The 25,852-nt window shown below is 34.7% G+C and overlaps 1 long non-coding RNA gene across 1 annotated transcript; it reads left to right on the forward strand.

The window, feature by feature from the left end:
- Positions 1–287: 287 nt before the first annotated feature.
- Positions 288–24,418, forward strand: LOC122138901. Its single transcript, XR_006155878.1, has 3 exons — positions 288–421; positions 22,720–22,796; positions 22,998–24,418. It is a non-coding gene; the product is annotated as an uncharacterized LOC122138901 (long non-coding RNA).
- The last annotated feature ends 1,434 nt before the right edge of the window (positions 24,419–25,852 follow it).

The following is a 25,852-nucleotide window of genomic DNA, read 5'->3' on the forward strand; positions in this document are numbered from 1 at the left end:
CTAGTTTCTCTACAGAATAGCTTTCAGCTTAGCTTAGTTAATGGTTTCTGCAGAGAAATTGTTCCCTAGCCAGCTACATGTTTGAGTAACACTGGTATATAAAAGTGCCATTATTTTAGATCACAGTAACTCTGTCTCTTTAATAGGTCTTGTATGTGAATACTACAAAAAATGGCATAACACAGTACTATAGTTTATACTTTTCAGTTGTGTTTCAATCCTCAAAGGCAATTCTGTTTGAACAGTCTTTCATTGTGTAATAATATTTTCAAATCTGCCATCATAGGTGAGACAGTCTGTTATTCTGCACGTCTGTCAAGAGGACAGCACAATGCCAAACAACAAGGCTCTCAGGGCCGGTTTCAATCAAAGAGACAATGACGTGTCAACACGGCGCATCTGCTGACACTTCGCAGAACAGGTGAGCTTTCAGAAATAATAATGAGGTAAGTTTATTTAAGGAGATATGAAGGAGAGAACAGTCAGTGCAATACATGACAGGCCCACTGTACGCCACTAATAGCTTATTTTCCTAAGGAAAACCACAACTAATCCATTTCTGCTCAATCATAAACATGTGGATTACTGGACACTAGATCATGCATGGGTTAGCCGAGATGGGTGTCATTTTTTTTTTTTCTCTTGTGATACATTCCACTGCCATGCCACTTGTCTGGCCCGGACTCAGGATATCAGTCTCTTTTGCCAAGATTTAATGGAATTTCACTGCCATCCAGAGCAATCTGTCTGGATCCAGATAGATTTGCTCATTTCATTAACGTTCAACTTGTTCAGAGACCACCTTGAGCAACCAAAAAATTAGCACATGAACGACTGGGTGGCAGAAATTACCAGCCGCCCTGAGATTGGGTGGGAGAAATTGATTGACCGACCATGCATAGACATATATTGAAAGGAATGAGCTAAATAGCAATAAAATGGAAGACTGCAATGTAATATTCTTTATTTTTTAACTAAAAAAAAAAAAAAAAAAATAATATATAAAATATATAAAAATATATATATATATATATATATATATATATATATATATATATATATATCTATATAAGCACAAAGTGACAATTTCTGTTTTGTGTATCATGAGACTGAACTGTTTCTTAATTTGCTTAAGGGACGTGAAGTGTAAATGAAGTAATTAAGTATTGCAATGTGCAGTGATTAGAGAAAAGGAACCTGTTGTCAAATTCATATTGACAAATAGTTGGTTGCTCTGCATGCAAAACAACACACCTCAAAATGTTACTCATGTTCAGAATTAATATTAAAGATGAAATGTTGTTTTGCCAGGATGACAGATGATGGAATTTATAGATTTACTGTAGCTGTATCCATAGCCAATGCATGCATACACAATAATACTTCAGAGCCAGAGGCTAACAACATACATCTAAAACATAATTTGGCTAATTAGTTTATAATTAACATGCGTGTAGTTTTATGACCTTATATTAATTAAGAAACAACATTTTGTACTTTTGAATGAAGTTGTATTAATATGGATTTGTCACATTGCAGGGCCATTTAAAATGAATTTAGGAAGGAAAAAGTATGATAAATTGTGATAAACTAGGACTTCAAATATACATTTTTCGTTATACATTCAAATACATTTTAATCTAAAATCTTGATTTTGATAAAAAAAAAAATAATAACTTATTTGGTTTCAATGTGATTTCTGTTTATAAATGTCTGTCACAGTAAAGTCATACAAACATAATTCATGATAATATTAAACAAATCAAAACAAGACAAAAAGTCATCCGTATAATTGCTTTTGAGGAAGACATTAAACATTTATTTGAGGTCTAATTAAATCTTATAAACAAGCTTGAAGCATATATTATATTTTGCAAAGTGACAACATTAACTCAGTTGCAAGCTAAAGATTTTTTATGATTATTGCAGCCCAAAAATGACCAAATTTATTGCTTCTTTGCGCAGAAGTTGGGATGCTATTATTTATTTGCATCATTTTTTTTGTTGTTGTTTATCAGTGAGGACACACAAATAATCATTATGTGATTGTGTAATTAGTGTCAGTGGCAGTAGAAGAACAACTGCCTGTAAATATTTTAGTGCATCATAACCAAATATGCAATAAGCAAGCAAATACCAGGCCATTTTTCAGTCACTGACATAAATGATTTGAGGGCAATTATGGCTGCTGCATTTTAAACACGACAAACATGAAAAACTGCATTAAAGGCACATTAAAGACACAAATACATGCAAACTTACAAGTTAGAGGAGAATTAGTAATGCTATTTAGTCAATAAATGAGAAAGTTTAGAAAAAATGGCCATATTTGTGTAATTTTGAAGATCGAGAGCTAGATTTCAGATGCACTGAAAAAGAAAATGGTGTAGAAACAATTTTAATTTATTACAAAGAAACAGCAAGTGCCAAACTACATTAAATGTAACATTTTGAAGTAGAAAGACTGTAACAGCATGTTCTTGTAAAACATTTTTTTTTAATAATCTGCTTGTCACAAATTCAAATAATATATATATATATTTTTTTGCATGTACTGTAGCACTTTACACAATTAAAAAAACAAAAGAGAACTAAGACAAGTAATGCACAGATTTGTTGAATCTATTAATTATTCCATCCAACATAGAAACCTCCATGCACTTACTCAAGATGATACCTCAGTTTCCAATCTATCCCACAATCCCATTTGTCTAGCACACCCAGAGTCTTAGCCCAGCTGCTGCTAACTCAGCGGCTCTGATTAAATGTCAACTCAGAGCAACTTTGAGGAGTGTCCAGGTTAACCTCGGGCCACCTAACAAGCGAACACATAATAAAAGGATTCTTCTGGGCCCTGCCTTCCATGATGCCCTGATTCAGAAGGGCCGGTCTGTGACAACTAAATGGTTTAATGCTCTGCTGTTTACACTATATTTCTTCATCAGCACTCGCCAGAGGCCTTAGAAAGGGTTCGGATAGCTTTTCCTGCCTGTGGAAACCTGTGCCCTCTTTTCTTTCTTGAAATAGTGAGCGCTTTATATTACCTGTCCAGAAGGTATTTTTCTTCACTTTTGTATTTTTAGATCTTCCATGGGGTGTTTTTGCAAACCTCACCCTACGCTGGTAAGTATAGGTAACCTAAGCAAATTCAACTGCACTATATATCTCTATTACGGCTTAATCTTGCTTAGGGTGGGAAAAAATCCCATGTGCAATGAGATGTAACTAAAGGACATATTTACATGCTTCTTACAAGAGCACCATCTGCTCAGAAGCTCTTATGTTTTGATCATAATGTATTTACCCTGAAGTGTGTAGGACTGTGCCAGTGAGATCAGGTGGGCTTTAACTCAGGCTGTGATAGAGCAAAAGGTCAATATGCCAGGCTATGGATCACACCATATGGTACTGAATGGTGGGGGAAGAGGATCTGTGAGTCTTTTCTTATCAGGCCAGTGAAAGTATGTTTAACAGAGCTGTTGTGTAACTCACCTTATTTTACTTTTTGGAGAGCTGACAGATCTTCCCAAGCTGCCTTCTCAATCCTCTCTGAAACATTCCTCGATCTTTTGTCTACTGTGCCTGAAAAAGAAGAAAATAAAAGTTTAAATATAATTTGTTCATTTTTAATGTATCTTTTACCCTTCTAAACTACTGTCATTTCCACCACACAAGCAATGGCTATAGTCGAAATCGCATTTCGTGTTGGAATAAAATAGCAAACTGCTTTGTTTTGCAGTGGCTGCCTTCATAGTTGGCATTTAGTGCATGCCAAATACACATCATTATTTTTATTTATTTATTTATTTATTTTGCATAATTTTACAGCTTGATTGGAAAGATGCACAATAAACCTTTGATTAATCTTTGTTTTCTTGATTTTGACATTCCAAAATAGTTGAGACAGAGGCAAAATACAAGTGAAAAGGTTATAGAATATCCACTTTTTAATTGTTTTGTTAATTTTAAATGTAAGTGGGTTGATTGGTAATAGGTCAGGGTATTACGTTTGGGTATAAAAGGAACATCTCAGTCTTTGCAAGTAAAGCTGGATCATGGCTCATTCAAAGTGTCAAAAGTGTCAAAAGTGTCAAACAAACCAAAAATCACATTTTGCAATGCAAAATTGCAAAGAATTTAGGTCTTTAACAAACTAACACACGTAATATTGTGAAAAAGATTCAGGGAATCCAGAGAAATCACAGTACATGTAGGGCAAGGCAGGAAACCTCAGTTGAATATGCTTGACCTTTGAGCCCTCAGTTGGCATTGCATGAGAAACTGTCATGCTGCAGTGTTAAATATAGCCACATGGGCTCAGGAGTACTTCAAAAAACTGCTGTCACATAACACAGTCTGCTGCTGCATCAAGAAATGCAACTTGAATATCTGTTACACTAGGAGAAAGCTATACATCAATTCTATGCAGCGATGCCACCAGGTTCTCTGGGCCAGAGCTCAGATAGTCAAAAACACTGTGAGTGCTGTACTCAGATGAGTCCACATTTCAATTTGTTTCTAGGAAAAATGGATTTTGAGTTCTCAGTCCCAAAGATCAAATGGACCATCCAGACTTTCATCAATGACAGATGCAAAAGTAAACATCTGTAAACGGATTGGGTGACTTTCATGGAAAGTCCATGGTTATTAGATCAAGACAATGCCAGGTCTCATTCTGCATTTGCTACAACAGCATGGTTTTGTAGAGACAGAGTGAACATACTAGACTGGCCTGCCTGCAGTCCAAATCTGTCTCCAAATGAAAATGTATGACCAGTCATGAAAAGGAGAATCAGACAAGGACAATCACAGATTGCCGAGCATCTGAAGCCTTGTTTCAAGAGAGACTGGAAAAAAAATATGCTATCAAAACTTTAACAATTAGTATCCTTAATTCCCAAACAATGAAACATTGTAATTAAAAGGAAAGTTGATGTTGGAAGTTGGGAGTGTGTTGCAGCCATCAAAATAAAAATTTGTTCATATTTACAAAATACTTTTACATTGGTCAAAACTTTGGAAATGTTTTCTTTGTACTTTTGTCAATAAAAAAAAGTTAAAGAGAATGAACAAATCACAGATTCTTGATTATATTGCATTTTTACAAAAGGTCCCAACTTCTCTGGAATTGGGATTGTAAATATATTAACTTGAAAAAAAAAAAAAACTATTAGTGGCTGGTTGCAATAGAAATTATGAAAACTATTGTGTAAAGATGGAATCAAATCACTCATATTGAAGTGATTGATATGGTATAAATATAGAAAGTTTATGCTAACAACTATTAAAAATATTTTTGAAGAATTAAACTCACTGCTAATAAGATAATAAGAATAAAAGGTTTTGTTTTGTTTTTTGATCGCCAATTCAGCTAAAATTTTAATATTCCTGTTTTAATGTATAGGTGAGCAAAAGAGCATAGTTCCTTAACAACTCTTTAAAAAAAAAAAAAACGCTTAAGGAGCACAAACTTTTCAACTGTATTGTACTTTTTGGGAAAGCCTTCATGTTGCATCTATGATGCCTTAAAAAACTGCCAACTGTATGTAGGCAGCTGACTAGGTTTAGGAACAGAGCCCTGGAGTTACCTATAAATCTGAGGCACGAAACTTCTTCCTCGACTTCTACTCCACTTTTAACACAATCAACCCACTCCGACTGTTTAACATACTATTATGCATGATCATCAATCCATCCTTATGCCAGTAGCCTCTGAATTTTCTGTAGAACAGGTCACAGACTGTCAGGATGGCTAATCAATCATCCCTCAGACTGACCATGGGTACTGAAAGCCTCTGGGTTTTGTCCTCTACTCCCTGCTCCTCTCACTTTTCACCTATGATGCAACTTCTCAGAATTACCGATGCATGGCTATCTATCCATTCTTTTACAAAAACTGCTTCTACGGGGCCATAACATAAGATACAAGGTAATGGAGCCTTTTATACATTTTCGTTTTTCTTTAGAAATAATTAATGGACAAATGGAGTCTTTAAATGCCTCAGATGTAAAGTTATTCGCTGTCAAAGTGACGCCAAAATGAATGGGAGTCAGGTGGGGGTCCGCTAATCAATGGCAGCGCCCGGGGAAGCTTCAATAAAATATGAAACCCTGCTCCCCTGGTACCCCCCGGCCTGTGAGGGGCGATGGGGGTATGTCATGAGTGAGGCGGGGCCGAGAGCCGTAGGAACAGAGCAAGGCTGGTGGAGTAACCAGGCCTGGACTTTATTTTGTGTTTTGGTTCTGTTTATGTGCGACAGTCGTCCGCGAGGGGCTGTCGCGCTACTTTGTGTTTATTTTATTATTACATTTTTTTGTTTAAATGTTCGCCGGTTCCCGCCTCCTTCTTCCCGACCTAAGAACTGTTACATCATTATTTTATTATATTTATATTATTTATTATTATCATCAAAACTTTGTACGCTAGTGTACTTAATCAAAAATCTTAGCAAAGACTGCACTTTCTCAGCAAGAAAGTTCACAGTGGCCACCGAATAGATCATTATTAGTCTTTCTTGATAACACCCATAACCGTCTGGTCCAGAATCTCTGATGCTAGAGTCTAGCGCAACGGGAACTGAGTGTTCCGCAGAAAATCCATGATGCAAACTTCTTTCAATACATTTTTTTCCCTCCAAACTTTCACTCAGGATGAGCCAAATGATCTCGAATAAAATCCTCTCTCCATCCCATCAGTTTTTTCAGCCTCTGCCTTCTGGAAAAATTCTACAGGTCGCTTTCCTCAAAGAGCTGCTGTGTAATAAACAGCTTCTTTCTCACTGCAATCAGGGCGCTTAACTCACAGTATTAATCGCTAATGACCTCCTCAGAGCTGCTGTTCATTGTTTCACACACTGACATGTCATTTATCTACTGTATTTATTGGTCTACTTATTTGCACTCTTGCCTCAGCGCCGTACAAGTCTGTTTTCCTCCTTCCACTGCACACTGTCGCCCACAACATGGCAATAAAAAAAAAAGCATGAATGCTGAATTTTGGATGTTGTTTGGGTGTGTGTGTGTGTGTGAGAAACACGGCCCTCCAAATGTCTCCTCAGCTTAATGGGTTCCTGCCAGATAGCTAGTTGGAACAGACAGATAGAATTAGCTACTAATTTAAGACAATCAAAATATCACTACTGCAAAGAGAGATGCTCACTTATAATCTTCAATTGGATGAGTGTTACGCATTCTGATACTGAACTTCAATTGAATTTTACAGCTGTTCAAACTCTCAGTGTGGCTTCCCATCAAGAAAACAAACAGTGGTGATGCATGGGCTTATTAATGGTAGCTGTGCCATGGAAATAAACAAGTTTTTCCTAATGCTCCTTTCTGATAGGACTTAATGTGCTGTGACTCATATACATGAAATAAAAATGGCAAGCTTAACCACTCATCACAGATGCCAGAGATTGCTGAAATGTTATGTTTGATTAAAAAAAAAAGTGTGTCCTTGTTTCGCAAAAAGGACGCAAAAATACACTGGCCACCAAAAATATTTGAGCATTTAAGCAAATTTCTCAGAACTTCACGTTTGAATTGATATTTGCAATTATGTTTAATGAAATGGATTTTGGGAGATGAAGGTGCCTCCTAAGAAAGCAGAAATAAAGGCCTAATGTTACATCCATGAACCTACGAATTCCACAGTATATAAATATTTATGACTATATTTGTTATTTCTTGCTAGAGTCACAAGTTGAAAATAAATTATTACATTAAAAAAAATAATAATGATAATAAATAAATGGCTTAAATCAGCGAAGGATACATTTATACCTTTAGAAATCAAAGTCAATTTATATAATAAAATACTACAAAAATATTTTTTATTCATTGCATTGATGCCTTTCACCATATTTCAGACCCAGCCAAGTTGGACAAACTAAAAGTGACAATACTTTTCATCTTCATTTTGGATAGTACATTTATTGTGTAAATTTTAATCGAACATTGTTTTGTGAAATGTGTAGCTTGAAGTGTTTAGTTTTCTTTCAAATGAATGACACATAGTTCTGTATCTATTGCAATGACTTTCATAATTTTCCTGTGTGGAATAAATTTTGAAATACTCTCGGGGGCCACTCTATAAAAGTTACTAAGCTAAAGCAAAGTTATTTAGTTATTTTTCGTAAGCTTACACTTTCTGTGCAAGTGGCAGATCCTTTGCACACTGGATAAAAAATAAATAAATAAAATAAATATAAAATCTTGCAAAAACTTTTTCTCATCCAGCAGTCTTTCACTCGAGGGAGGAACATACAACAGTTCTCTCTCAGCACACTGAAGTGAACTTTGATTCCCAACCTTTGAAATAAACAAAGTGAGAGAATGCTCAGGATGATACGAGTTGTTTTAATTCACGTCAGCAATTTTTCTATTTGGAATATGCCCTAAAAAGGTTGCCAGTAAAACATTCAATGTGCTCAAGTGCTGCACACAATTACAAAAACAGTAAACTTGTTTTTCTTCATCAGTCAACACATGAATGCATTATTTCATCAGTGCATGTCTGTGGACTCAACTAGCATGATATACAGAGCCACCTTTGGTTTTATAAAACAACAACATCTTAGAAAAGATTACTAAAAGAAGAAATGGATTTGCTATCCCTGTAAACTACATTGACACATACAGCACTTTTGGGTTTCAGCAATTTTAGGTGTTTTACAGATATGTTATATTAATGGTTATGCAAATGACAAAGCTTTTAAGGTAAATCCTTTATAGCTTAATTGAACAGGTGTTCTATACAAAACAATGTTGGATTAATGACAAATAAATACATTCTTAACTAACTACATAAGCACAATTAATATATATATGCTGCTGAAAATGTACTCCTCCTCTTGCCATCCGAGTTGCAGATGAGTTTGTTTCTTCACTAGAACAGATTTAGAGAAATGTTGCATTACATCACTTGCTCACAAATGGAGCAGGGGTGGCGAACTCCAGTCCTGGAGAGTCACAGCCCTGCAGAGTTCAGCTCCAACCCTAATTAAAACTCACCTGCCTGTAGCTTTTATAGTAACCCTTCAGACCTTGATTAGCTTGTTCAGGTGTGTTTGATTAGGGTTGAAGCAAAACTCTGCAGGGCTGCTGCTCTAGGACCAACTCTCTCCACCCCTTCTCTAGAGTGAATGGGTGCCGTCAGAATGAGTCCAAACAGCTGATAAAAACACAAATAACCCACACAACTTCAGTCAATCAATTAACGTCTTGTGAAGTGAAAGAGCTATTTGTTTGAAATAATAAAAAACATAAAGAGTTTTTTTTTTTTTTTTTTTTTTTTTTTTTTCCAAAACATTTTTTTGGGGGTCTAAAATACGAGTCCTCTATCCTTAAGTAGATTAGATTAGATTCAACTTTATTGTCACTGTGCAGAGTACAAGTACAGAGCCAATGAAATGCAGTTATAGCATCTAACCAGAAGTGCAAATAACAGAGTATATCAAATAAATATAGAATGTGTGTATACATTATTTTTTACGACATACTGTATAGTGCAAGTTATGAGGTACTGTAGGAGGGCAGAGACCAGCTCAATGCAAATGACTGTACATACAACACAGGGTGTAAAGAAAGTATAAACAGAAGATGCATTATACAATGAGTATAAAAAGAATGTGCATTATACAGTGAGTGTAAAAATAAGGTGCATTATACAGTGGGGTACGTTAGTATGTTACTTTCTCCGGTGAAACACCACTACTGTTTGCTTTGTTAATTTAGGAAAAGATGAAAATACACACTCTAACTTTTAATCAAACTCGTTCATTATTAAAACTTGTATGAAAAAATACATACTTTTACTAAGTTCAAGTCCTAATTTACCAAGTCAGAACCCTCACCAAATCTCACCATAATTAGCTCTCTGAAGATCCCAGAATAACACAGGTAAATCAAAACCGAAATTTTCTATATGGTTGACAAATCTGACAGGCAATTTAAACATTCCAGATCAGAAATATCTAAGAAATAATGGTTTACTCTTAATAAGTTGATGGAACTTTGTAACTTTGTGGCCAATTATTCCTGAACTAAACTTCTGTCAAACGTGTCCCTGCAATTTGAAGGTCTCAGTGTTTCAAAGGATAGGAAAGAGAAAATAGTCTATTTTCAACTTTTGTCTATTAGTGTGAAACTTTATTTCAATGCATTTTCAATGACACAGTACAGCACTGTGTTATACCTCATGTAAGTTTCCCAGCATTAATTATATATCTCAGTGTATGTCCAGGTGGCTTCTAGTTTTATGAACACATTGGTTAATCTGGATAAAAGAGGAAGTTTTTTTTTTTTTTTTTTTTTTTTTTTTTTGAAAGTTCCAAGTCTGGTTAATAGAGTTGCGAATAGACAGTGTTATCTTCAATAGGCACTAGATAATTGGTGTTTCTCTTTGCCTTGCATAAAAATTACTCATTTGTTTACATTGGTCCAGAAGGAAGAAAATGCAGTAGCTATGAAAATTGCCTGATAAATTCTCTGCCTTGATTCTCTATCTCCCTCCACCAGACACAGGAAGAAAAGGAAGAAAAAAAATAGAGAGTGACAACGGGTAGAAGAGAGAGAGAGAAATTGAGAATATGCGTGTGCCAGGGGGTCGAAGTTTGGCTAGTTAACAAGTTAACTACATGTAATATAAATTCCTCTTCTTGACAGTACGGAATCATAGAAATCACTGACTCTAACCCAGATGTATTGCATTCAGAAAAGTACAGTATAAAGAGTGCCATTATACATTTTTGCCAATTTCTTACTATTTAAAAAGTCATACTGCTAGACATTTTTTATACTGCTAGAAAATGGAGTTTTCCAATTGCATGAAATTTGAAAAATGTGCTACTGGAATCATTTCATGCTGATACTATCTTTCTAATTATTTGAAATCTCAATTTTTCCTTAAATGATTTGTGCACTGGGTTTTCAATCTACCAGTTAATGTATGCAGTTCCATTACTGGTAACATTTGTGATCATTAAGAAGCAGAATCGGGTACAGTAATTGAAGCATCATACATTCCCTCCACAGATCATATGCATATGCAAATGATACAGCTGGTAGTGGGTTAACCGTAAGTGTGATGCTCCTGATTACATACAGGACCCCGCTAGACTGCATTGTTAGGGGTATTAGAGACGTGACCTATAAGAGTGGGGTTTGGCAGTTGTTTCACTGTCATGAACTTGCTTAATCTCTGCTCTTACTTGTCCCAGATTAATCCTGACAAGGCTGACATTATCATCTCTCTGACACAGAACACAGCAGGAAACTAGTTTGCTCACATGGAAGGAAGCCCACAGGGACCTATGGAGATTCCCACAGCATCACCTCAAAGGGCAACTTAGCAAAGAGGGTTAAGTGCTGTATGATACTGATGAGCCAATCATTGTTTCCATGTTATGGTATGACTTAACAGAAAAACTTCTAGACTGCTGTAAACTAATGATAACTTTGATGAATAAAAAGTTAAAAAGAACAGCATTTATTCAAAATATAAATCTTTTCTAACAATATAAATCTTTGCTATCACTTCTTAACAATTTAACACATCCTCGCTGAATAAAAGTTTTAATTTCTTTCTTTCTTTTTTTTAACTCCAAGACTTTAAGACTCCAATGGTAGTGTATATTGTTAGAAAAGATTTCTATTTTTTATATTTCTATCAAAGAACCCTGAAAAAAAGTATCACAGGTTCCCAAAAAATATTAAGCAGCACAACAGTTTCCAGCTCTGATAATAAATCAGCATATTAGAATGATTTCTGAAGGATCATGTGACACTGAAGACTGGAGTAATGATGCTGAAAATTCAGCTTTGATCTCAGAAATAATTTAGATTTTAATGTATATTAAAAAATTATTTTACACCATAATAATATTTCCCAATATTGTTTTTTTCCCTGTATTTTTGAACAAATATATGCAGCTTTGACGAGCACAAGAAACTCCTTTAAAAAAAAAACATTAAAAATATCTCTGATCCCAAACTTTTGAAACGGTAGTGTGTGTGTGTATATATATTTGTATGTATATGTATATGTATGGGTAGTCAATGAGCTCGCTGCTCAACATTCAAATACTTGGCTAATGCTTGTGGTAGCAGTTTGCAGCTATTATATTATGTATATAGGGTGTGTGTGTGTACTAAATACCACTGATAAACACACATATGTGTTATATTCAAAGTACATACTGCAACCCTTGACTTAAAATGACCCATGAAATAAGTCTCTAAGTCCAGCTGTTTAAAAAATAGAAAATCACACTGTGCAAGGTCATGTGATGGTCTCATATTGGAAAACAAAGAGCCCGGAGGTGTGCTGTGCTCTGACAAACACATTTGATTAATTATCTTTATAATTTAGAAGCCAAAAGCTGTTTGATGTAGCGTGACAGATTGATGTAATACAGGCAAAGTGTAGCAGCCACGGCTGTTCTTAATAAAGCAAACGTAGGCCCCACTTATCTTAATAGCAACTTCAAAGCCAACATCAAGCATTTTTTCATAGTAGACAAATTACTGAGGGGCAATTACTACTTTCCCCCCATCCTGACAGATGTTCTATTTGCCAGACAATAAGGGCTTTAAGTACTGCTACAGTTACAGCAAGATGAGGAAATAACATACAGGCCATTTGGAGTGGCCACTTGCGGTCTGGTCAGGACGAGGAAAAGAACTGCCAAGCACTCATGGATATGCATCTGGCCTGTGATGATTGAGCAGGACAAGCACAAAAGAGATCTGACAGGGCGATGGAAAGCCATAGTGTCAGTAGTTCCCCTGCTGCAAAATGACATGCAGTAGCGATAAGTAAAAATTGAGACACTTTTCAGGCAACTGCACAGTTTGATGGGATCAAAAAATAAGCCAATTTTTGCTTTAAGTGCAGAGTACATTCAAAGACTCCCTTGAAATGCCTCCCCCCTGAAGTGTCTCAATCTAGTCTGGCTACCCGCAACAGTACGGCAACAGTTGGGTGCTGCGCTCTCTCCTTTATACCCCCTGGACCAAACAGTTCGAGAGCTGTCACTGGTCTCGAAGATAACCGGCTCACTAAGACATCTCTTTTATGTGAATGTCAAAGGCCACATGCTAAGGCTAGTGTGAGCTACTGGAGTCCGCAAATAACCCCTTCCTCCACAGTGACTGTAGATAGAGACCTCGCTGTCTTATAACCCACACTAGGACAAAGCAGGGCCACTGACACTTCCGCAGTCTCATTCCGCAAGTTTTAGGACACAGTAACCCCTGCTGACTCCTTTCCTTTCAACTTTATACTGAAGCATCCTGGGTTAAAGTTGGCACTTAATCATTTCCTCTGGATGCGGCAGCAGCAGGCTTCTACAGCCATCGATCACTGCTCTTATCACATTAAACCCAGGTTACTGACATCAAGCTGCATGGATCTCTAGGTCCTGGCATGTGTCACTTTACTCTATTCTTTTGTCACAGCTATTAAACAATCGGGCCACCAGAGAGGAGCTCTGACTCTAGACGGCACACTTATTATTTGAATGTAATGTCCTGGCACTCGACCACTCACAGAATATAGACACTTGCTCAAAGACAAAGGTAATCTCTCTGACTAATTTTGGCGTATTGCAACTAGTGGTCGACTGATTTTTTTGGATGGGGAGGGGCTAGCAGGTGCTCCAGCACCCCCAAGAAAGACCAAAGCACCCCTATAGCACTCCCATACATAAAAAAAGATTAAATAAAATAAGAACATTTGACTCATTACACATGCATGACTCGTGCAATGCAATACAACGATCAATGATGTGATTTGTGGTTGCACATTTCGTACGTAATGTCATAGCATTTTATTTTAAAAATGGATCGGTTCCTTGTGCTAAGTAGGCCTGCTCCTGGCTAAAGATTTTTTTTAGTCAACTAGTCGCACGTTTGTATTAAATTGATTAATATAGTACACTACTGAACCATCCTTTAAAATAGGCATTTAGGCGTATTATAGCCTATTGTGCACATAAAGCTTGCTGCAAAGCACCGGCAAAAGTATTGATTAAGAATGTGTCAGGGAAAAAGAAGACATTTTAATTATTTATTAATAAACTAGTGATTTCTCAGTCAGTGTGGGCTGCAAAGATTAAGTTGCCGAATGCCGACACTGACTGGCCATCTTCTCAACAGTAGTGGACATTTTAATACGGACTACATAATTTGAGAAGATTTGTTTTTTATTTAATAGTACACATTTCAAGCTTTCTATAGATTTATTTCTTATGTCTGTGGTGAGCCAGTTCATTGTTCATGATCATTGATGACAGAAAGCACATCCAAAAATGACAGAGTATTGTAAGTTCTTTCCGCAGGAAAAAAAAATGCAAGGGATTGCGCGGGTGCCTCCATGTCTTACATTGTGCGATAATACTCCAACACTCCTCATAAACACTTGAAATGTGCCTATATAGCGATTTTATTATTCATATAAAATATATAAAATAATAACCTATTTAGGTCATACAACAATTTCTGCAAATAAATTTATATGCATTTTTACATAAGCATGTGATAAAATAATTATAAATTAAATGTCAATAATTTGGAAAGGAATCAATTTGAAATAATTTGAACTTTATAAATCACATAATTATACTGTAAATAGGGACTTTTTGATTTTGTATTTTTCACACATTAAAAAGCTGTTAAAAAAGGAATTTAACACTCAGTAATATTAACCCAATCTCATGTAACTGTTTTACGAGGTGGAGATTTCATATACACCCATGGTCAGAATTGTTGGTACCCATGTTAATATGATCAAAGAAGGCTATGAAAATAAATCTGCATTGTTAATCATTTTTATCTTTTATTTCAAAAAATTCCCCTATAAATCTAACCTTTCATTGGAGAATAAGAATTTGAAAATTGATTTATTCAATACTTTTTGAAACCTCCATTTGGCATAATAACAGCTCCAAGTTTTCTCCTATAATGCCTGATGAGGTTAGAGAACACCTGACAAGAGATCAGAGACAGTTCCTTCATCCAGAATTTCTCCAGACCCTTCCGATTCAAAGCTTCATGATGGTGCTTCTCCTCTTCAGTTCACCACACTCATTTTCTACAAGGTTCAGATCAGGGAACTGGAATGGCCATAGCAGAAGCTTCGTTTTGTGCCCAGTGACCCTTTTTTATGTTGTTTTTAAGGTTTGTTTTTGGATTATTGTCTGGTTGGAAGATCCAAACATGGCCCATTATAAGATTTCCAACAAATAGCTGTTGGTATTTGATAGAATCAAAGATGCTATGTATCTAAACAAGATGTCCAGGACCTCCAGTAGAAATATAAAAATTTTATTTATTTATTTTTTAAGGTTTTCTGACCCTGAGTCTTTAACCACTTAAACTCTCCTCCTCACCGTGCATTAGGACAATATAGACATGTCCTCTTCCAGGCAGTTTCGTAACATTTTCTGTCGGTTGGAAATTCTTAATTATTGCCCTGATGGTGGAAATGGGAATTTTCACTGCTCTAGCTCTTTTCTTAAAGTCACTTTCTAATTTGTGAAGCTCAATTATCCTTTGCTGCACATCAGAAATATATTCTTTGGTTTTTCTCATTGTGATGGATGGGATAGGATGGATTTTCCGTCCTATTCATATTCCTTTAACCTCACCCCATCAATGAGGCATGAGCAGATCATACAAAAACATGCAAATGAGATTTTACAAATTCATACGAATTAGTCAATATTTGACATAGCATTAAATAGTAACACATTTTTATAGACGAGATTGTGTTGGTAACCAGGTAATGCTTAATTTAAATACAGTACATAATATAAATGACATGATATATAACATAGCGCTAAACTGGAGTTAGCACAGCATATTTTGAAATTAAGTATTTAAAGATGCTCGCTCATGCTTGTTCACGCATTTTAGGCTATGCACATAAGAAGATCAAAAGCTGAATTCCCCAAAGTTTTGTGACATTAAATGTTTATTGGGTATTCATGTTTAAAAGGCATATTTGCTGAATGCAGTCAGTATATGAATAAAGTATATGGTATATGTGTGCCTGCACTAAGGCTTAAACAGACAAACTCATAGCCTGACATTGATTTCTAAAAATTGCTAAATTGGCTGATAACATCAACCTCAGTGATTTAGTAGTCGACCACTGTTTATAACAATAGTCTCGCAATCTTTGTTTGTGTCAAGAATTTTTTTTTTTTTTTCAAATGCCATTGTCTTGCTCAGTGATTCTGTTTACTCTCAAGCAATCAAAACAATCTCCAATCTCAATCAAAGCAATAAATATTTATCTGCTGTGGATCACCAAACTGCTGAAATTAGGAGCTGTTACATCTTTGCAAATATACGCCAACACATATAGATGAACCAAATAAAAAGAAGTTGCATAAAAGGATTCACTGAATAAAGCAATATCAAATGAACAAGAATGCTGTTCCATTGAAGAATGAATGAAGCAGCACATTCTGACATTAAGGTCAGCTGCTTTTATATAGTCCAATAAGAAAGACGTTATATTATACTTATAATTTATACACATTATGGAATTTATTTATTTATTTATTTTGAGAGAAGGGGGCAAAGTTTGTCATTTAGCAGGCCACAGTTAGTCAGTACTGGCAGATATTAAACTTAACACTGCTAATACTATAATAATAACTAGATGAAAAAGTTCGTCAAGACAAACTTTAAGTTGGCTTGAGAAAGCCTGAACAGAAAGTTTGAAAAGTTTAGAAAGTTTGAAAAGTTTAAGAAGGTTTAATAAAGCAAGTGACTAGCATGTCATTAGCATGATTAGCAAAGTTACTAGCATGTTTCTAGCATGATAAGCTAGTTACTAGCATGTTGCTAGCATAATTAGCAAGTTACTAGCATGTCACTAGCATGTTTCTTGCATGATTAGCAATTGACTAGCATGTCACTAGCATGTTTTAACATGATTAGCGAGTGACTAGCATGTCGCTAGCATGTTTCTAGCATGATTAGCAAGTGACTAGCATGTTTTTAGCATGATTAGCGAGTGACTAGCATGTCGCTAGCATGTTTCTAGCATGATAAGCATGTTACTAGCATGTAACTAGCATGTTTCTAGCATGATTAACAAGTGACTAGCATGTCTCTAGCATGTTTCTAGTATGATAAGCGAGTGACTAGCATGTTTCTAGCATGATTAGCAAGTGACTAGCATGTCTCTAACATGTTTTTTGCATGATTAGCATGTTACTAGCAGGTCGCTAGCATGTTTTCTAGCATGATTAGCAAATTACTAGCATGTCACTAGCATAATTAGCAAGTGACTAGCATGATTAGCAAGTTACTAGCATGTCACTAGCATGTTTCTAGCATGATTAGCATGTGACTAGCATGTCGCTAGCATGATTAACAAGTTACTAGCATGTTTCTAACATTATTAGCATGTTGCTAGGATAGATAGATAGATAGATAGATAGATAGATAGATAGATAGATAGATAGATAGATAGATGTATAGATAGATAGATAGATAGATCGATAGATAGAAAGAGTCAGATGATAGATAGATAGATAGATAGATAGATAGATAGAAATAGTCAGTAGATAGATAGATAGATAGATAGATAGATAGATAGATAGATAGATAGATAGATAGAAATAGTCAGATGATAGATAGATAGATAGATAGATAGATAGATAGATAGATAGATAGATAGATAGATAGATAGATATTGTCAGATGATAGATAGATAGAAAGAAAGAGATAGATAGATAGATAGATAGATAGATAGATAGATAGATAGATAGATAGATAGATAGATAGATAGATAGATAGATAGATAGATAGATAGATAGATAGATAGAAATAGATAACGGTCAGATAGATAGAAATAGTCAGATGATAGATAGATAGATAGATAGATAGATAGATAGATAGATAGATAGATAGATAGATAGATAGATAGATAGATAACGGTCAGATAGAAAGATAGAAATAGTCAGATGATAGATAGATAGAAATTGTCAGATGATAGATAGATATATGGTTAGATAGATAGATAGATAGATAGAGATATAGATAGATAGATAGATAGATAGATAGAAAGAGTCAGATGATAGATAGATAGATAGATAGATAGATAGATAGATAGATAGATAGATAGATAGATAGATATATAGATAGATAGATAGATAGATAGATAGACAGAAACAGTCAGATGATAGATAGATAGATAGATAGATAGATAGATAGATAGATAGATAGATAGATAGATAGATAGATAGATAGATAGAAATAGTCAGACGATAGATAGATAGATAGATAGATAGATAGATAGATAGATAGATAGATAGATAGATAGATAGATAGATAGATGAGTCTGAATGAGTTTGAATGGGTTAGTAATAGTACATAGAAGGTAAGTCTGATTGAGTCTAATGGGCTTCAGTGTGTTTAGATTTGAATTTTTGACAGTTGGAGTTTACGGAATGTTCAGGTGAGCAGAGGCTTTTCAATGCAAGTCTATGGGATTTTTATGATTTTTAATCTTCATTTTTATGAAAACCGTAAGTCCAATCAGTCTAAAAAGATATAGCAACTCGAGTCAGATCAGTCTGAAGATCTGGGCTGAATTTGGAGTCTGTAGAGTTAAAGCTCTAGGAGGAGTAGCAGTCAGAAATTTAGTCTCAGAAGAATAATAATAATAATCACTATAAGTTTAAGTACAATTTCAGTAAGTTGGCTCTCTCAAGCCAACTTAATAATTCAATAATACATTATAGAAAAGTAGATGCTTACAAGGACACAGTTCTTTTTTGAAAGCCTCATAAAACATTACAGTATCACAATTGGCATACCTTAATATGAAAAAAAATGCTATCTTACATTGGATAAAAGCAAAATAAATAAATAAATAAATAAATAAATAAATAAAGCGGAAAGCCAGCCTTTGCCAAAAAAAAAAAAAAAAAAAAAAAATCAAATCTACATATATTAGTAAAAATGGCAGAGAATACATTGAGGTATTTAGGCTTATTGGAAAACAAAAAGAAAAATGACAACAGACAAACGAAGCAGAATAATGCATTCTGGCATTTTCTCGACTGCTTGCAATTTACCTCACAAACACAGATTTATGGCTTGCCAACATTCTCAATTTCTTTCTTTTTTTTTTTTATTCTCACCAATACAAAATATATTAAAGATGTGACAAGATGCTGGCTCTGGTCTATCTGATGAGATATATAAGGCGAAGGTTTAAAGAAATGTGTTGGTTTAGAAATGTATGATGATGATTTTTTTTTTTTTTAATCTATAAATACTGCATATAAGTCTCTCTGAGGACATGAAATATGCTTGCATAGTAATTATGAAAGAATGTAGAATATATATCAATAAATAATCATGTCAAAAATAAGTAAAACAAATTAAACGCATATTTAAAATAATATAAACATTAGCTTTAGCATGTCATTATTTTAAATGGTGTTACTTACGATATAATTACATGCTATGACAGCCTCTAGCTTCCTTCCAGGGTAAAAATAAACTAGATGAAGTGCCACAAAAATCTGATCCATTTTACTGACATTGATTCTTAGGGAACAGCTTGGAGACATTAGAGTTGAACAGTTTTAACAAGTTGTGACCCTGTCACTCAGAGAGCCCACTGTGAGTGACTCAAAATCACTCTGAAGGCCCAAACCCCCATTGCTTAAATGACCCAGCTTTCCTCCATTAAATATTTTAGCTGCTAGCAGGAAAGGTCAGTCTAGATATATGACATCCATCACAGGCAAGCCTCAGTGTCCACAGTTTGGAAGCATGGTATTGAATGACTATTGTATTCATGTACCATGGTATTAACAGTACACCGCAGTGCAATCTACTAACGTGTCCAATACAGCAAAATTCAAGTGCTTCCGTGTACTGAAAGTATTTTGCTATTTGTTTTGATATTAGGTTACTTTCAGTGCATAGTCGTTCACAAGCTCAAGTGCAGGTATTAGACATATAGGTTTGACACAATAAAGGCTTTATTTATCATGGACAGACAATAGGATGCATGTGCAGTTTGGGATTTATTAATTATCCATATCTAACATACCTTTGTGCTTTGTGTTCTGATTCCTTTGAATGTTTACTGAATGAGAAACCACTGCAAACGATTCAAAATATAAGTCTGAATGATTCAAATGGAATAGTAAACCAATTCAGTTTTCATAACCCATTTAAAAGATTGTATTCAAAAGAGTGATTCATTCTTTCATTCACTTGAAGGCTAGTTTTAAACAGCTCACAGAAAATGCGAACACGCAACATGATTACTAAAATATTTTCAAGAAAATTTTGTCTCTTCGAGTTTAGGCAGTTTTTAAGCCATTTGACAGATTTACTGAGAAAAAAAAAAAGAGTGAATTGTGCATAATTCTGATTTCAAACTGCTGAAAGAAAACATGAATATGTGATTTCAATTGCTGAAATATTCAGTTTCACAGTTTAGATAACGTGATAACACACTGATTCATTGTAAAGAATAACCAACAAATTATTCAAAAAAAAAAAAAAAAAATGAATCGCAAAAAAAGTCAGATTCATCACCGGTCCCACTTTATATTGAGTGGCCTTAACTACTATGTACTTACATTTTAATTAATCATTTAAATGTATATTAAAATTTAAATATAAATTTAAATAAATAAATACCCTCATGTAATTACATCTGTAATTCATTTCTGTAATTACATTTATAATTACACTGTTGACCCATCCCTTACCCTTAAACCTACCCATACCACCAAACCTGTCCCTAACCATACCTATATCCCACCTCAATAGCAGTAGATGTATTTGCAATACAATATGAACACAATACGTACATTGTGTTTATTTACTGATGCAAGTACACATTAGTTAAGGGCACTTAATATAAAGTTTTACTGTATAATGACCATACACTACATGTTTAATGTGGAAACAGCTTAATGGCAAATTGTGCAATACAGTTTATCTCTTTGTTGGTCAAGCAATTGAAGATAAATCACTCTCTGAATGTGGAGTGGCTAACAAAAAAAAAACTTCTAGACTAGTGTCTGGCACTGTAGTCTGGTTGGAGTAGAAGTAATGACTTTTGAAATAGCCCTTAACTAAAGGCTACAAAAGCACTGCCTATAAGCAAATAATTGTTTTGGAGAGAAAAAGGATGACTCAGGAATGCTTTTGCAAACATTTCTGCACATGTTTATCTACTTGTTAAAGTGTGCACTAGGGGCCAGAGGAGAAACAAAACCTGGGAATAGGTGGGAGGATTCTCATCCCAGTGTTAATTTGGCATCCCCCTTTGCCCACTTTAGATTAATCCAATTGAAAGGCTTATATCGAATTGACTTGAGCTTATCCAAATTCCATCCACATGCATGCATAGATACAGCATGATTCATGCCCATGATGAGCTCACCCGGGCTTAGGCCACATCCTATGAATACTGATGTCTCACAACACACGCACACACACACACACACACATACACTTACACAGTCTCAATCAACAGTGACCCTGGAGGATATTTTAATGAATAGAGAAGGCTGATCTCCTCATGGTGCCCTGATGTTATACTGATCCTGACGTATGGCTTCGCTAAATTAAAAGGAACGATGGAGTTCATTAATCTGACTATCTTAAACAGTGTTCGCTCATCCTCTTCATGCTACGTGGACTGTACAGTTGGTTTGGACTTCGCATCTGCAATTTCTCAGGTTGTGGAAAACATCTCACCAGTAGTCAATAATAGTTAGACGTGATGGACTATTCATGTTACACCTACAAATTTAATTGCGCAAAGTGACCATTGATACATTTCCGTCTGGATCCAACCAGTCCGTTTTGGGTTTCACACAATGATAGGAAATGTACATAAGATATCCGCACTTTGCAACATGAGACAGACAGATACTTTACATGGATACTTGGTGATCTAATTAAAGGAATAGTTCACCCAAAAATGAAAATCTGCTGTCTCCCCCTCATGTCGTCCCAAACTTGTTTGAATCTCTTTCTTCAAGAAGCTAAAGAGAAGACATTTTTGAAGAATATAATGGCTGTGAAAAACTGGGGGAAGCCACATCAACTGATTCATTGAAATATTCAAAAAAGAAAAAAAAAAAAAAAAGTTAATGGACATTTATGATGAAAAAAGAAAAAAAAAAAGAGATAAACTTGTTTTGCAGCATCAAAAGGAAAAGTTTTATGTTTTTTTTTAAATTATTATTTAGACAGGTGTATTTATTGCACTTTGCAGTCAAGCCTTGACTGTGCGTTCAGAGTGTTTTTGTGTCTTTTTTTAAGCTTAAAAGCTCTGTTTCCAAATTCATTGATGGAAGAAAAAAAAACATTCATACAGGTTTGGGCCAACATGAAGGTGAATAAATAATGACGCAATTTTAATTTTTGGGTGAACCTTTCCCTTAACATGACAGAGAAAAGTGAAAGATAAGGGTTTTGCAGCAAAGAAAGGAAAAGTTTATTTTTTTAAATTATTATTTAGACAGGTGACAGGGATCATTATAGAATGATTCCTATGTTAAATGATAATAATATTATTGCATTCCATGCAGGTTATATCTTTGTCAAGCCTTAACTGTGCATTCAGAGCCCTTTTATTTTCTTTCAATTAAAATTATCCTTAAGCACCATTTGATTTTTGAATTGATCTATTATATTCCCTCTGTTGTTGCAATACAGCGAAAATCAGAAGAAAATGTTTAAAGAAGCTGGCCATGATCATGATTTTCTTCACATTTCCCAAAAAGAGATAAAAGGTAAAAAAAATCGTTCCTCAACACCGTTATTAAAAGAAGCAGACTTCCAATTGACTTTGTTGCCTGAATTAATGAGGCTTGTAATTAACTGAACTAAAGCTGTGCTCTGTTAATAGATAACTCTGGACCTTTTTATTTGCCACATATTAATAACAGAATTTGATCTGATGCGTCTCAGACCTTGTGTTTTTCTTGTTGTAGGTCATTGCTTCATGGGACATTAGCTGTGTCACCCCCCGGCAGAACAACAACACAGAAGGACATCAAAACATGCAAAACACAAGGAGGCCTATAATACATGCAGAAAGCTGTAAACATTCCCATTCGTCTCAACTGCAGTTACTCGGCTGGTGCGGGACCCCCGTAAGCATGCGATTTGAACTGTGGATAGTGGTCAGAGTGACATTGTTTTGGATCCAACAAAGTTAGCAGTTTAGCTAATGCTAATAAACAGGTTTCTGTTCTGTTCCATATATGAAATATGTGCCATAATTGAGGGTATTCCCTGTTCATATTAAAAGGTTTTTGTGTACATTGCTGTGCATATGAATACGCAACAACATAGAATCAGTGTATTGACAGCATTTAAAAAGTACATCATTTACTTTAGAAATAACCTATATGATTTCAATATTCTGTGTACTTATAAACATTTTTACAACTCTAAAGTTGTACATGTGTAAAAGTCTTTGTTTTTAAAACGCTGATGTTGTATGCATCAGTGTCTGTCCAAACAAACAACAAGCAACACTTTATAAATGAATAATAATGAGATCACTTTGCATAATCAGGTAGCCATTGTAAAGGGAGGACTCAAATGCTTTGACAATGTCACATTGAAAAGCTTGTATTCGTGACATTGTTAATGTAAAATAAAAGGCAAAGAAGCGTGCACATGGACCTAATAGCGAATTGTCATTTAATTGCTCACCTCTACAGAGCTAGAAACCATTTGACATGCTCAAGAAGCTTTTCTAAGCCGGGCTGCATTCTGATTGATAGTAAAATTCGGAGCACTTGACAATTAATCTTTCAAAGAGAGAGTCATTAATAATGCATAGCGTAATTCCCCTGAGTATAGAGAGCAATAAGACATAACCGCTTTTTAAGTGAGAGGGGAGATGTGGAGTGGTAGCTGGATTTCAGATTCATCATTCACACTGGATATGGCCAACATCTGGTTTGGTGACCATAAACAAGATTGTTTAATTTGCAAAAGCATTGCCATTGCAGCTGGTATACAAACTATTAATGCAGAGTGCCGTTTTAGAGGTTGTCGCGCAGTTTACACAAAGATAGGATCATATCTCATATATTTACAGTTGGCAAGGTCATGTGATGCTAGTCTGTTTTCTGCATATTTAATGTTTATTATGTTATCAGAGCTGAGCGATTTTGATAACACACATGATTTCAGTTTGTGCAGAGCTCACTGAATGAAGTTGTTTTATTTATTTATTTTTATTTCTTAAGATTAGGCATCTCGCAGTTCTCATTTGTACACAAGTTAGAAATTTGTAGATGCCAAAGTTTATTGCACAAGCTTATGAGGATTGGCCCACAGGCTGAATAAGGCTAGATCAGTAGGAGAAAGTACATTACTCATTTGTCTCCAAATCTTCTCTGAGTAGTTTTTTTTTTTTTAAGGATATAAGTATTTGAAAAATAAATAACGATATTTTTAATGAAAACTTTGATGTTTCTGATCGATTGAAAGTCCAGTACCCAAAATTTAGAAGATCCAAAAAGGTCATAAAGTAAAACAAATTTATATGAATCCTGTGGTTTAATCAGTCTTGTGAAGATGATCAACAGATTTAAGTTTTACATCTAAATTTAAATAAATAAATTTACATCTAAAGAATGACGGACACAGATACACTACAAGTCAAAAGTTTTTAAATGGTAAGGTTGTTAATGTTTTTTAAAGAATTCTCTTCTGCTCACCAAGCCTGCATTTATTTCATCCAAAATACAGCAAAAGCAGTAACATTTTAACTATTTAAAGTTAATGCTTTCTATTTGAGTATATTAAAAAAAATATATATTCCTGTGATTTCAAGCTAAATTTTTTACATCATTACTCCAGTCACATGATCATTCAGAAAACATTCTAATATTCTGATTTGCTGCTCAAAAACATATGAATAATAATAATGATAATAATAATAATAATAATATGTTTCTCGAACAGCAAATCAGCATATTAGAATAATGATTTCTGAAGGATTATGTGAAGACTGGAGTAATGTTGCTGAAAATTTAGCTTTGATCACAGGAATAAAGTACATTTTAAAATATATTCAAATAGAAATCAGCTATTTTAAATAATAAAAATATTTCACAATATTACTGCTTTTGCTTTATTATGGATCAAATAAATGCAGGCTTGGTGAGCAGAAGAGAATTCTTTAAAAATTATTAAAAATGTTCAAAAACCTTTGACTGGTAGTGTACCTGGAGCACATCTGGTAAACACGGAAGCACAGGTGTGTGAAAACCAATAAAGTTTGTTTTGCTAGTGACACAAGCTTCTGCATTTAAAATATGTAAAGTGATTTCACTGGAGGCACAGAAATCTCACAGGTTTCATTAAAAAATATCTTAATCCATGTTTCGAATATTAAGCAAAGTTTTATGGGTTTGAAATGACATGGGGGGCGAGTAAAGGATGACACAGTATTCATTCTGGGTGAATTAATGGTGCATTTTGGCCAGGAAGCAGGTCTTTAATTGCAATTAGCTGTACAGTTTCATTTTTAGCTCTTACTTTGTGTTAATGTTCAACTTTAGATGGTTTATTAAACCTTTGGTTTTAGAGCATGTGAATACTGTTATTTGATTAATATTGTTTAAATGTCAGTTCCATATCTAAACTTTTTTTGTCCCAAATACAAATATATTGGGCATGCAATCTCCATGGTTACCATAATGCAAAATATTTAGATTTTGTATATTTATAAATTCTCTTTTGTTACAAGTGAAGTTAAGAAGAAGATACTATTTATATGTTTTTCCTTTCATAAGCACTGGATAAACAGATGGATAAATAAACA

The sequence above is a fragment of the Cyprinus carpio genome, chromosome B11 (genome assembly GCF_018340385.1).
Source record: "Cyprinus carpio isolate SPL01 chromosome B11, ASM1834038v1, whole genome shotgun sequence".
NCBI lineage: Eukaryota > Metazoa > Chordata > Actinopteri > Cypriniformes > Cyprinidae > Cyprinus > Cyprinus carpio.